This window comes from Rhinatrema bivittatum, chromosome 2 (genome assembly GCF_901001135.1).
Source record: "Rhinatrema bivittatum chromosome 2, aRhiBiv1.1, whole genome shotgun sequence".
Classification (NCBI taxonomy): Eukaryota; Metazoa; Chordata; class Amphibia; order Gymnophiona; family Rhinatrematidae; genus Rhinatrema; species Rhinatrema bivittatum.
The window spans coordinates 385,426,419-385,441,047 of record NC_042616.1 but is presented as its reverse complement, the minus strand read 5'-3'; positions in this window follow the sequence as shown (position 1 = coordinate 385,441,047).

The window sequence follows — 14,629 nt, the reverse complement described above, 5'->3', positions numbered from 1 at the left end:
TGACAGAGTCTCTCTCTTTCATAAATTTAATGTGTGTTGTGGTAAAACAGTTGTGCGAAGCTGTACTAGGAAAATTACCTTAACCATGCGCCCCCCCCCCCCCTTTTTTTTTTTTTAATCACTGATGCTATTCTTATCGCAAAATGATGGATCTAGGCCTAAGTTTGTACCTGAGGCAATGGAGGGCAAAGTGACTTGCCCAAGGTCACAAGGAGCAGCAATGGGATTTGAAGGTTGGTCTCATTGGTTTAGGGCCGGCTGCTCTAACCACTCCTCTACTCTCTCTTCAACCTGTGAAATAAGGGATCCCTGGGTCCAGCACTATCATTATACTCTTGCTCTGGCACCATCTATTGGCAGGAAGATTACATTGCTTAGGGCAGTGATCTTATTCTGAATAGATGATACTAGTGGCATAGGAAAAAACTGAGTAGCAACTGTCACCATTGTAATGAATTGGCCAAGAGATTGCCTAGGATTTGTTAAAATCGCTATTGTACATGTGGAACCAAAAGATGTTCAGTGGCTGAACCATAGAATATATGACACTGAAAAATAAATGGATTTATTTTCACCTTTATACTGAAGGTTTTATTGAGTAATCTTAAACCTAATTATATAGCCCCCATTCCCAGACTGAATAACCTATGTTGATCAGTCTGTTAACCAACCATCTAGGGCCATGTCCTATCAGGTGCTGAATATCTACCCCACTGACCTACAAGCTGAACTCCCCAATGTCTGCATTCAGGGTCATGGACAAAAGGATTTCAAATCTCATTTCCCTGCCCCTCTGATTCCAAAATGGTCCTGAAAAAACCAGGAACTCAGTTCGAATCCTACAAAAAGCAAGTTTGCTTACCGTAAATGGTGTTTTCCGTAGACAACAGGATGAATTAGCCATGCTTCCTGGGGGACGTCTTCCAGGATGGCCGGGCAGAAGTTAACTAAGCTGACAGAGCTTTGCTCTATGTGAGGTTGCACGTCCTTTCCCTCATGGCGCCATCTTCTCAGTCAATTCCGAAGCATATCTGCGAAGCATAAGGTAGAGACTGTCTGGGGAGGTGGGTGGGCCAGCATGGCTAATTCATCCTGCTATCTATGAAAAGCACAGTTTACGGTAAGCAAACTTGCTTTTTCCCCACAGATAAGCAGGCTGAATTAGCCATGCTGTCTGGGAGTCCCCAGGTAAAGTTGAGAGCACAGCCAGAAGAAGTTCTTGTAGAGAGCTGGACAGTTGCAAAAAGACTGAGTCTGATGGGCTGTGCTCAGCCTCGTTCACAGCAGTAGACAGTCTCTCTATGTGGTCACCGAGTGCAGTATGGATCTTCCCATCAGGGCATCAGCCGTGGCTTGCTGGTCCAGGCAGTAATAAGAACATAAATTGCCATGCTGGGTCAGACCAAGGGTCCATCAAGCCCAGCATCCTATTTCCAACAATGATCTTAAAGACCTCTATCATATTCCCCCCTCAGCCATCTCTTCTCCAAGCTGAACAGCCCTAACCTCTTCAGCCTTTCCTTAGGGGAGCTGTTCCATCCCCTTTATCATTTTGGTTGCCCTTCTCTGTACCTTCTCCATCGCAACTATATCTTTTTTTTAGATGCGGTGACCAGAATTGTACACAGTATTCAAGGTGCAGTCTCACCATGGAGCGATATAGAGGCATTATGACATTTTCCGTTCTATTAACCATTCCCTTCCTAATAATTCCTAACATTCTGTTTGCTTTTTTGACTGCTGCAACACACTAAGCCGATTTTTTTTTTCAGTTCTTTATTTTCAAAATTTTTGAAACATCCCAAGAAAGAATCTTGTACAGCAAAACGGTGGCATACAAATTAGGCAATATACACAAAGAAATATTTGCATTTACAATAAATATTTGTAAACAACCTAAATTATAGAAATATTAGGGAGGCAGAAATGAGCGATTAATAATAAAAGAATATAACCAATTAGGAAAACAGTGGGGCGGATTTTAAGAGCCCTGCGTGCCGGTGCGCCTATGTTCAATAGGCCTACCGGCGCGCGCAGAGCCCTGGGACTCGCGTAAGTCCCGGGGTTTTCCGAGGGGAGCGTGTCGGGGCGGGGCCGAGCGGCGCACCGTTTTTGGGGCGGGATGTGGAGTTTCGGGGGCGGGCCCGGGGGCGTGGTTTCGGCCCGGGGCGGTCCGGGGGCATGGCCGCGCCCTCCGGAACCGCCCCCGGGTCACGTCTAGGCGCGCCAGCAACCCGCTGGCGCGCGGGGATTTACTTCTCCCTCTGGGAGGCGTAAATCCCCCAACAAAGGTAGGGGAGGTTTAGACAGGGCCGGGGGGGTGGGTTAGGTAGAGGAAGGGAGGGGAAGGTGAGGGGAGGGCGTTAGCGAATTCCCTCTGAGGCCGCTCCGATTTCGGAGCGGCCTCAGAGGGAACGGAGGCAGGCTGCGCACCGGCTACACGAAATCGGTAGACTTGCGCGCACCGATCAAGGATTTTAGCGGATACGCGCATATCTACTAAAATCCCGCGTACTTTTGTTGGCGCCTGGAGCGCCAACAAAAGTACGCCAACGTGCCGTTTTTGAAAATCTACCCCAGTATGCCTAGCATTGCCACTACTTTACTTTTAATAAAGCCTAAACTGGGGTGGTTTCTACATGGGTTCTTGCATCTATGAAAGCTTTAAGCTGTACAGGTTCAAGAAAACTATAATATACATTAACATGCTTTATGCAACATTTACAAGGGTATTTGAGATTAAACGAAGCCCCTAGTTGAAGGACTGAAGGTCTCATTGCAAGAAACTCTCTGCGCCGGACTTGTGTCGATTTTATAACGTCTGGATATATTCATATCGGGTATCTGTGGAATTTTATCTATTTCTAAAAAATAGCTTCATAATATAGTTCCGATTGGATAAAAACACAAAAGAGATTAATAATGGTTGTCTAGATTTTACTTCTGTATTGATAGTCATCTCCAATATATTAGATAAATTCATCTCTTGAGCTTGGTTTCCTTCAGTTTCTGTTCCCTCAACTGGGGTTCTAGTTTGAAGGTAATACGCCTTCGTAATGACTGGTAAAGCAGTTTCTGGCATCTTAAGAATAGACTTCATGTAATTTCTAAATTACTCAAGAGGAGAAATCATTTGCATAACAGGGAAATTTAGTATTCTAAGATTATAGGCCCTGAGGGCGTTTTCCACCCTCTCAAGCCTTTTATTAGTAACATTTTCAGAAATAATTAATTTTTGATGCACTTTTTCAATCGTTGAAATCTTCTTATTCAGCTCAACTTATTCCCCGTATTTTGAAATGTTTGTTATTATCGATTGATTTCTAGTTTCAATTGTAGCTTGTGCTAGCACATTGATAGAGGATTCAATCGACTTTAGTGCTGTCTATATCCCCTCTAGGGTAATCTTTTCTGGTGTAACAATATTAATGCCTGCCGTTAAAGCCTCAAAGATGTCGTCTCCTGCTTCCATACCCAGCCGCATATCCTTCTCGGTACCTTCTGGCATTGTAGATGTCTCCTTCCTTCTAGCCCCCAGCTCGGAGTCTGACCTTAGATGTTCCAAATCACTCCTCTGGACCTGAGAGATTTCTTCTCTTAGTCCATGGGCTCCGAGACTGTTTGCCTCCTGGATTGTGGTGTCTCTCTCACTCCGGCTCGACTCCAAAGGGTTCCACATGGCTTCCGGGGTGCCAGGTATCACGTTGTTTCCCGGGAATACGGGTCTTTTGTGTTCTCCGGGGCTTAAGGTTACATCATGGGTCTGGGGAGAGACTGCTCGCTCCAGCTGTATTCTCCCAGCGACCAAGCATTCCGGAGATGAAGTAGTGGCAGCTGAAAAGAACCCCTCGATTCGTGGCTGCTGGGGGTCAATAGAGGGCAATCCATCTTTTGCCTCTCTAAGCCTCCCCCGGCATGAGGAAATAGTAAAGCAGGTAAGAGCCACTAACTCGAGTGTCTGATTCAGTCCACGCTTAGGTGGCCATCTTGCCTCGAGCCGATGATTTTAAAGTATTATCCACTATGATGCCTAGATCTTTTTCCTGGGTGGTAGCTCCTAATATGGAACCTAACATCGTGTAACTACAGCATGGGTTATTTTTCCCTATATGCAACACCTTGCACTTGTCCACATTAAATTTCATCTGCCATTTGGATGCCCAATCTTGCAAGGTCCTCCTGTAATGTATCACAATCCGCTTGTGATTTAACTACTCTGAATAATTTTGTATCATCCGCAAATTTGATAACCTTACTCATCGTATTCCTTTCCAGATCATTTATATATATATTTTGAAAAAGCACTGGTTAATTATGTTATTACCCCCATATATCTTAATCCAAGTTAATTCGACCTGTTCATTGTAAGACATTTACTTGTCATTGTTGTTATTGTTTAAAATGTAAACCGAATTGATCAATAATTTTGTTATGGGAAAGTCGGTATAGAAAAATGCTAAATAAATAAATAAATATCCCTGAGACACTCCACTTTACCCTTTTCCACTGAGAAAATTGACCATTTAATCCTACTCTCTGTTTCCTGTCTTTTAACCAGTTTGTAATCCACGAAAGGACATCGCCTCCTATCCCATGACTTTTTAGTTTTCTTAGAAGCCTTTCATGAAGCACTTTGTCAAACGCCTTCTGAAAAATCCAAATACACTACATCTACTGGTTCACCTTTATCCACATGTTTATTAACCCCTTCAAAAAAATGAAGATTTGTTAGGCAGGACTTCCCTTGGGTAAATCCATGTTGACTGTGTTCCATTAAACCATGTCTTTCTATATGCTTTATGATTTTTATCTTGAGAATAGTTTCCACTATTTTTCCTGGCACTGAAGTCAGGCTCACTGGTCTATAGTTACCCGGATCGCCCCTGGAACCTTTTTTAAATATTGGGGTTACATTGACCACCCTCCAGTCTTCCGGTACAATGGATGATTTTAATGATAGGTTACAAATTTTTATTAATAGATCTGAAATTTCAATTTTGAGTTCCTTCAGAACCTTGAGGTGTATACCATATGGTCCAGGTGATTTACTATTCTTCAGTTTGTCAATCAGGCCTACCACATCTTCTAGGTTCACTGTGATTTAGTTTGTCCATCTGAATCATTACCCATGAAAACCTTCTCCGGAACAGGTATCTGCCCAACATCCTCTTCAGTAAACACCGAAGCAAAGAAATCGTTTAATCTTTCCATGATGGCCTTATTTTCTCTAAATGCCCCTTTAACCCCTGTATCATCTAACGGTCTAACTGACTCCCTCGCAGGTTTTCTGCTTCAGATATATTTGAAAAAGTTTTTACTGTGAGTTTTTGCCTCTAGGGCCAACTTCTTTTCAAACTCTCTCTTAGCCTGTCTTATCATCTTACATATAACTTGCCAATACTTATACTTTATCCTATTTTCTTCTGTTGGATCCTTCTTCCAATTTATAAAGATCTTTTGGCTAAAATAGCCTCTTTCATCTCACCTTTTAATCATGCCGGTAATCGTTTTGCCTTCCTTCCACCTTTCATAATGTGTGGAATACATCTGGACTCTGCTTCTAGGATGATATATTTTTTTTTAATAATGCCCACACCCCTTGCACACTTTTTTACCTTTATAGTTGCTCCTTTCAGTTTTATTTAAACTATTTTTCTCATTTTATCAAAGTTTCCCTTTTGAAAGTTTAGCACTAAAGCCGTAAATTTGCTTACTCTTCCCCTTCCACTCATTAATTCAAATTTGATCATATGATCACTATTGCCAAGCAGCCCCACCACCGTTACCTCTCTCACCAAATCCTGTGCTTCACTGAGAATTAGATCTAAAATTGCTCACTCTCTTGTCTGTTCCTGAACCAATTGCTCCATAAAACTGTCATTTATTCCATCCAGGAGCTTTCTCTCTCTAGCATGTCCTGATCTTACATTTACCCAGTCAATACTGGGGTAATTGAAATCTAAATAACAAGGAGAGACAACAATGGTGCCCAAACAATGTCAATAGCAACAATAGAGGGAACCAGCCAATTGATTACAAATAATCCAACCTGAACAAAAAGTGTCAGCAAGCCAGATGTTGTGTATCTCAACAGACACCAACCGGTCTTTTAATCATTCACTTTCATCTTAAATTTTATTTTAATGCCAAAAATATTTTTCTTAAATTTTCATAAAAAGTAATTGTCCCCAGTTTCAAAAATGGAAAATAGACTCTTCAATGTTTTTAGAAGAAAGCCCAACATGGCCAATGTTTCGCAGAATGCTTCATCAGGGGCAAGTGAACAACCATATCATAAGAGTCTTAACCTACGTATGCTCAAACATACGAGTCTGGAGCAGACGTTTTGTTTTCCTGATATAGAGAAGATCACAAGGACAACGAATAAGATAAATCACCATTGTAGAATCACATGAGGTGACGTGTCTTAAAAAGATTTTGTAGCCAGAATTCAAAATCAAAGTTTGTTGCACAGACATAGAGGAACTTCAGGCGGAGCAATGATTACAAGGTGAAGACCAGAACTGTGAAGGACTTCAAAGGGGCATGGGATAAACACGTGGATCCATAAAGTCTAGAGGACGTGAATGAAGAGTGGGTGGCTCGCGGGAATGACGGCTATTACCCGGAGATAACACCCTTATTCAATAAATCACACACACGGTTAATGCGACTCCAACATTGCTCTAAGCTTCAATGGCAAGAGGAAATATGGAAAAAAGGATTTGCATTCACAAAAAAGCGGGGAGTAGCTTGCTTGTTATGGCTGTTACTACCCCAAACCAAATAAGCCTGATACTTCACTTTCAATGCATATCCAGCATAGCTCTGTTTCAACGGCAGGGGAGAAAGACCGATACTTCACTCATATCCAGCATAGCTCTCTGCTTCAACGGCAGGGGAGAAAGACCAATACTTCACGCATATCCAGCATAGCTCTCTGTTTTAACGGCAGGGGGAATGAAGAAAAGTGGATCTATATACAGACAACAACCAACAAGGACTGAATAACATAGTCTGGGTAAACAAATAAGCATGGGTGTAGCTTGCTTTTTGCGGCGGTTACTACCCCTAACTAATTAAGCTAGATATTTCACTTAGATGCAGTTCCAACACTGCTCTCTGCATTAATGGTGAGGGTGGAAGGGAAATAGAACCAAAAGGTTAATAAGAGCCAAGAGAAACAGATAAGTATGAGAAAAAAAAAGTGCGAACCTTGCTGGGCAGACTGGATTGGTCTTCTTTTGCCGTCATTTCTATGTTTCTATAAGGTTGGTGTGACCCAGTGTATGTCTGATCCGGGCTCGATTCCGGAGTATCCCACTCTTGGAGCATAGGAGTAAAAGGGAATGTGGTGTTCGGACCCCATAGCCCGGCCAGAAAAGGGTCCACCGTATCCTGACCCATTACCTCCTGAGACTGCACAATTCCAAATTCGGTGAGGACGTGTGGAAATAGTGGGTCTAGTTCATCTCTTTGAAATAATTGGATGACCCTCGGGTCATCCCATCCACCTGCAAAGGCTTCTCTACTTCACACCACCCCCCCCCCCCATCCACCATGGTGGAGGGAGGAGGTGTGGACATATCAGGCCCTGCTGGGTGTTCCCCCTAGGAGGATCGCCTGGGCCCCTGACTTTCCAAAGCCTAGTAGCCCCTTGAGGGTCCATCCTCCTGGTGACCTGAGGGGGCGTAGGACCGTCTAAAGGCCTGCGCGCCAATGCCTCACCATCTGGAGAGAGGCTTGTCAGATAAGCTTTGTACATAAGAAGCAAAGTCCACAGAGAATGGCAGCAGCTGATCCCCACCATCCCCCACCAGGGGCACGGGGTCCTCATCCGGTCTATCCCAATCAAAGTCTCGAGGACTCGCAGGTCATGAGCCAGCGGGGGAAAGAGAGGGCGGGCAATCCCCTCCCCCATCCACGCCACCCGACGCAGCAGTAAAGGGATTTAGAATGGCTGCTGTTCCCAAAATGGCCACCGGAATTACTTCAAACTTTAATACCCCACAGGGGTCCCCCTCTTGAATTTTTACTTCCGTGGTACTCCGGTAAGTTTTTACCCGATTCCGGTCGATTCCCGTCGAGTTTGGCCCTCATGGCCTACTGGCCATCGACCGCACCACGGTTCAATTTTTTAAAAGGCCATGGCATCAGGGTTCCGTCGGTGCCTTGACTGTGCTCGCACTATGTCCATCACAGACCCCCATAAAGTCTGTGAAATGTGCCTACTGTGTGAGCATGATGTCCTGACTTGCACCAAATGTGCCTTAATGACACCAAAGGGTCGCAAGGCCAGAATGGAGAAAATGGAAGTTCTCTTTCAGTCTCAAACCCCGACGTTGTCCGAACAAGCACCATCCACGTCGTGCCAGATTGGGCACCGGCCGGTGACCGTCCAGCGTCGATGACTTCCTAGCCATTGACCACCTCTGCTCCCCCTCAGGACCGAGGGGATCGTAGAGAGAAACATCGGCATGGACACGAAAGCCTCGGACCATCGACTAAGGCAAATCATCGACCTCACCATCGTCTGAGCTGCCGTCGAAGAAACCCCGTCCAGAAAAGGCATCGACCCTTTCTGAGACCGGGTCACCGAGGCTACCCTCACCCTGACGGGTAATGGGAGCCGCAAATCCGCCTTTAACGGTGGTCCCTCCAGCTACGCCTCTGCCTCCTACTCCCCTTCCGGAGCCAGGGCTGATTGCTCCAGGTTTCCGTGAAGAGCTGGACTAGATGGTTCAGGAGGCCATCAACAAGGCGATGCAAAGATTCGAGTTTCCTCCGATGCTGAACCCGGTGTCGATTGTGGAACAGACCACCGATCCCATTCCGGCAGCACTGGCACCGCTGCTCTTGAGGATGGAAGCGCTTATAGCCGCTTTTCCACCGATGGATCCGGGGCCACCGATGGCGCCGGCGCCCTCTCCACTTGCTCTGTCATTGGAAGGAGAAACATAGTTCCCTCTTCCTCCATCGGGAGTCCTACCGATGCCTCAATCAACGAAGTCATCGATACCGTTGCTGTCATCGATGCCACAGATTCATTGATGCCCTCATCGGTGCCTCCGGTTACTCCCTTGATGCCTTCTGAACCTAGACTGGGACATTAGGGAATACCTTCGTCCCGACCCTCTCAGGTTCCTAGAGGGACCGGTGCTGATCCTTATGACACCTGGACTGATGATTCATCCCCGGACACCGATGATTTACCATCACCACCCTCTCCTACCAAAAGCAGGAAGCGTTCTCCTTCAGAGGACTTGTCCTTCATCAATTTTGTGAAGGAGATGTCTGAGTTGGTTCCCTTCCAACTACAGACTGAGCAAGATGATAGACATCAGGTGATGGAGCTGTTACAATTTCTGGATGCTCCCAAAGAAATCACCTCCATCCCTATCCATCAAGTTCTTTTGGATATCAAAAAGAATTGGGAACACCCTGGTTCAGTAGCACCAGTAAACCGGAAAGCAGATACCACATACTTGGTCCAGTCAGCTCCAGGATTTCAAAAACCTCAATTGGATCACCAGTCCGTAGTTGTTGAATCTGCCCAAAAGAAGGCACGACGTTCAAAGCCCCTTTCTTCCTTCCCTCCAGGCAAGGAGCAGAAATTCCTGGATACCATTGGTCAGCATGTCTTCCAGGGATCAATGCTTATCTTTCAGATAGCCTCTTACAACTTTAAATGACCCAATACAATAGGGTCCTATTCAAGCAAATACAGGACTTTGCAGAGTCCCTGCCACAATTCCAGGAACAGCTGCAAACCCTGGTTCACAAAGTTCTGAAGTGGGAAAACATGAAATAAGGTCATCTTATGACATCTTCGACACCACTTCCAGGGTTTCAGCAGCTGCTATTTCTGCAAGAAGATGGGCCTGGCTTAAGTCCTCGGACTTACTTCCTGAAGTCCAGGACAGATTGTCCGATCTGCCTTGCATTGGGGACAATTTGTTTGGTAAACAGATCCAATAAACAGTGGCGCAGCTCAAGGATCATCATGAGACTCTCCGCCAACTCTCTCTGATGCCTTCTGAATATCTGGCCAAACAACCATTCAGGAAGGACTCCAAAAAGTCGTTCTACCATCCAAGGAAGTCCTATCCACCACAGTCTAGAGGTCGCTCCACAAAGCCTTTCCAAAAGGCCCAGTCCCGGCAACCTCATAAGCAAAAACCACAAGCAGCTCCTCAGCCGGGCTCTGCTTCTGGTTTTTGACTCCTGCATAGAAAGCAGCAGCTAGCTTCCACTGCCGCATGTACCAGTGGGAGGTTGATTGTGTCATTTCAACAGCATATGGCACACAATTACCTCAGACCAGTGGGTCCTTGCCATAATTTCTCAAGGTTATCACCTGAACTTTCTCTCCATCCCACAGGATACCCCACCTCAGCTGACATGGGGAACATCAGACCATTCATTACTCCTGGACCAGGAAGCCTCCCTCCTCCTTCAATCCAGAGCAATCGAACCAGTGCCCTACTCCCAACAGGGCCTCGGATTCTATTCCCAGTACTTTCTAATCCCCAAAACGTCAGGCGGCGTTTGTCTAATTCTGGACCTGTGTGCCCTCAACAAGTACCTCCAACGAGAAAAGTTCAAGATGGTAACCTTGGGTTCCCTCCTTCCTCTTCTGCAAAGAGGAGACTGGCTCTGCTCTCTAGACCTCCAGGACACTTACACCCACATAGCAATCACTCCATCTCATCGCAGATTTCTGAGATTCCTGGTAGGACCAAAGCACTATCAGTAGCGAGTGCTCCCATTTGGCCTAGCATCTGCACCACGAGTCTTCACCAAGTGTCTCGTAGTAGTAGCAGCCTTCCTCAGAACCCAAGGTGTTCACGTCTACCCCTATCTCGACGATTGGTTGATCAGGGCTCCCACTCAGCAAGCTGCTCGGTCATCCCTACGTCTTACCTTACACACTCTGATCTCTCTAGGATTTCTCATCAATTACACGAAATCCTGCTTAATCCCATCTCAAACTTTGTCATTCATAAGGGCAGACTTGGACACCTTCAAAGCAAAGGCATTTCTGCCTCGACAGCAAGCTCTCACTCTCACTTCTCTCGCACACCAGCTACAGTTTCAACAACGCTCAGCTGCATGCCATTTCCTAATCCTGCTGGGGCATATGGCGTCCTTGGTGCATGTTACCCCAATGGCCTGCTTGGCCATGAGAGTCATGCAGTGGACTCTTAAGGTCCCAGTGGACTCAATCCGTTCAACCACTATCAATCATTGTCATCACAGACCCACTTCATCAGTCTCTGGCTTGGTGGAAAAATCAGACCAATCTCCTCCAAGGCCTACCTTTCCAGACTCAAAATCCTCAAATAACCCTTACCACCGATGCGTCCAACCTCGTCTGGGGAGCACATGTTGCCAATTTGCAAACTCAAGGGACTTGGTCTCCAGAGGAAGCCAAACAGCAAATAAATTTCCTGGAGCTACGAGCAATCAGATATGTTCTCAGGGTGTTTCAGGATCGCCTTTCCAACCAGGTCATCCTGATCCAGACAGACAACCAGGTGGCCATGTGATACATCAACAAACAGGGAGGGACGGGCTCCTACCTCCTGTGTCAGGAAGCGGCATAGATATGGGCGGAGGCCCTTTCCCACTCGATGTACCTCAGAGCCACCTACATGCCGGGAGTGGACAATGTGTTGGCAGACAAATTGAGTCGCACTTTTCAGCCCCACGAGTGGTCTCTCAACTCCACAGTAGCGACCTCAACATTCAATGTTGGGGTTACCCTTACATAGACCTCTTTGCGTCACCTCAAAACCTCAAAGTAGAGAACTTTTGCTCTCTCACTCACAGCCAACAGTCACTACCAAGGGATGTGTTCTCCTTCTCATGGGCCACCGGTCTCCTATATGCATTCCCTCCACTTTCACTTCTCTCAAAATCTCTCGTGAAGTTACGTCAAGACAAGGGAAGCATGATCCTGATAGCCCCTCACTGGCCACACCAGGTGTGGTTTCCGATTCTTCAGGACCTCTCCATTCGCAGGCACATTCCCCTGGGGAAGGACCCACTTCTGATCACTCAGAACGACGGGTGTCTCTGACACCCCAATCTTCAGGCCCTGTCCCTGACTGCCTGGATGTTGAAAGGTTAATTCTTCAACCCTTCAACCTTTCAGAGCCAGTTTCCCATGTCCTGATTGCTTCATGGAAGCCCTCCACGAGAAAATCTTATTTTTACAAATGGAACAGGTTTAAGTCATGGTGTTCCTCACTGTCCCTTGATCCTTTTACTTGTTCCACCATGAAGTTTCTAGACTATCTCTGGCACTTGTCAGAATCAGGTCCAAAAACTTCTTCCATCAGGATGCATGTCAGTGCTGTAGCTGCCTTCCATAAAGGTGTCGGGGATGTTCCTATTTCAGTACAACCCCTTGTAACACGTTTTCTGAAGGGCTTGCTCCACCTCAAACCTCCACTGCGCCCTCCGGCCCCTTTTTGGGACCTCAACCTGGTTTTGGGTCGGCTCATGAAACCACCATTTGAGCCTCTCCAATCCTGTGAACTCGCTATCTCACATGGAAAGTGATTTTTCTGTTGGTAATCACATCCGCTCACAGAGTTAGTGAGTTACAGGCCATAGTTACCTATCCGCCTTACACTAAACTTCTGCACGACCGGGTAGTACTCCGAACTCACCCTAAGTTTCTGCCTAAGGTAGTCTTGGAGTTTCACATTAATCAATCAATTATACTACCCACCTTCTTTCCCAGGCCCCATTCTAATCCAGGAGAACAGGCTCTGCATACCCTTGACTGTAAACGGGCTCTAGCATTCTATCTAGACCGTACATCTGCCCACAGGAAAAGCACCCAACTGTTTGTTTCTTTCCATTCCACCAGATTGGGGCAGCCTGTGGGTAAGCAGACTCTCTCCTCCTGGTTAGCGGACTGCATATCCTTTTGCTATCAGCAAGCAGGCATTCCACTCCAAGACCGTGTTAAAGTGCACACTGTCAGGACCATGGCGACTTCAGTAGTGCACTTACGCTCAGTGCTGCTTTCTAATATTTGTAGGGCTGCTACCTGGAGTTCTCTCCATACCTTTACAGTCCATTATTGTTTGGACAAGGCTGGAAGACAAGATTCCATCTTCGGCCAGTCTGTCTTGCGCAGCCTTTTTGCAACTTGATGTGCCAACACCCTTCCGCCTGCCCATTAGGGTTCAGGATGCCCTCTACCAAATTTCACCCCAGTTGTTGTGCCTTGTACACATCTTTGGGTACATTTGGTGCATTCCTCGGACATCTTCAGCTCGGTACTCACCCATATGTGAGGACTACCATCCTGCTTGTCCTGTGAGAAAGCAAATGTTGCTTACCTGTAACAGGTGTTCTCACAGGACAGCAGGATCTTAGTTCTCACGAAACCTGCCCGCCACCCCACGGTGTTGGGTTCGTTACGTTTTCTTATTCTATTTTTTGGCACTTACTATAGCTTTTAAACAAGACTGAAGGGGGACCCCTGCTGGTTGCAGGGTTAGTGCCATCCTGGGCATGCCCAGTAGGTGCCAGTCAAAATTCTAGAAACTTTGACAAAAGTGTTCCGTGATTGGGCTCCATCCTGTGATGTCACCCATATGTGAGGACTAACATCCTGCTGTCCTGTGAGAACACCTGTTACAGGTAAGCAACATTTGTTGAACCTTATCCTTCCTCTTAGAAGGCATCTTATCAGAAAAGGAAAATAAATTCTATCAGAAAAACAAGCGAGACCAAATACTGCCTGGAATCACACAGCTATCTTAAATTCTCCCCTCCACATTTCCATGTCCTTCATGACGCATGCAGATTAACAGAAAGGAAATGTGTAATGAAGTACTATTTCAATTACAGGTAATTCATAAAAATATATGCAAGTTTCCTACCAATCTTGCTCAGTTAGCCTGCTTCAGTGTAATACCATATTTTGGACCAATATTGAGCCACCATTAGCAATATGGATTTTATATTTGAGAGTTGCTGAAGTTGGTACAATTGTGTATCTCACTATTCTATTTCAGAATACATGGTGTATTTTATGTCAAAAAACACCAAAGAGCACTTAAAGGGTCCTGTTGATCAAAATAAAACAGAGTGGTGCCTTTTGCTGTATTTTATATGTCAACATCTATCTAACTATCTATCTATATATATTGGGTCAGACTTTCAGAGGGCTTACGCACACCGGGCCTATTTTAAAAAGGCCCGGTGACGCACGTAAAGCCCCAGACACGTGTGAGTCTCGGGGCTTTACTAAAGGGGCGGTCCGGCGGTGGGGCCAGAGTCCTCCAACAGAGCGGCTATTGCTGTTGTTGGAGGATTGTGTGCCGGCAGGCGCAACTTGTGCCTGTCCGGAGGCAGGCGTAAAAGGTAGGCTAAACATTTTGGGGGGGGGGGGGGGGGAGGGAACGGAGGAAGGCAGCAAGGCTCGGCACGCGCAAGGTGCACAATTGTGCACCCATTGTGTGCGTCGACCCCGGATTTTATAACATGCGCGCATCTCTACATGTGTGTGCATGTGTATGCGCCGCGCGTGCTTCCTTTAAAATCTACCCCATTATGTTTAGCAGCATCCTCCAATAGAAGATATCCAAAAAAAAAGGATGATATA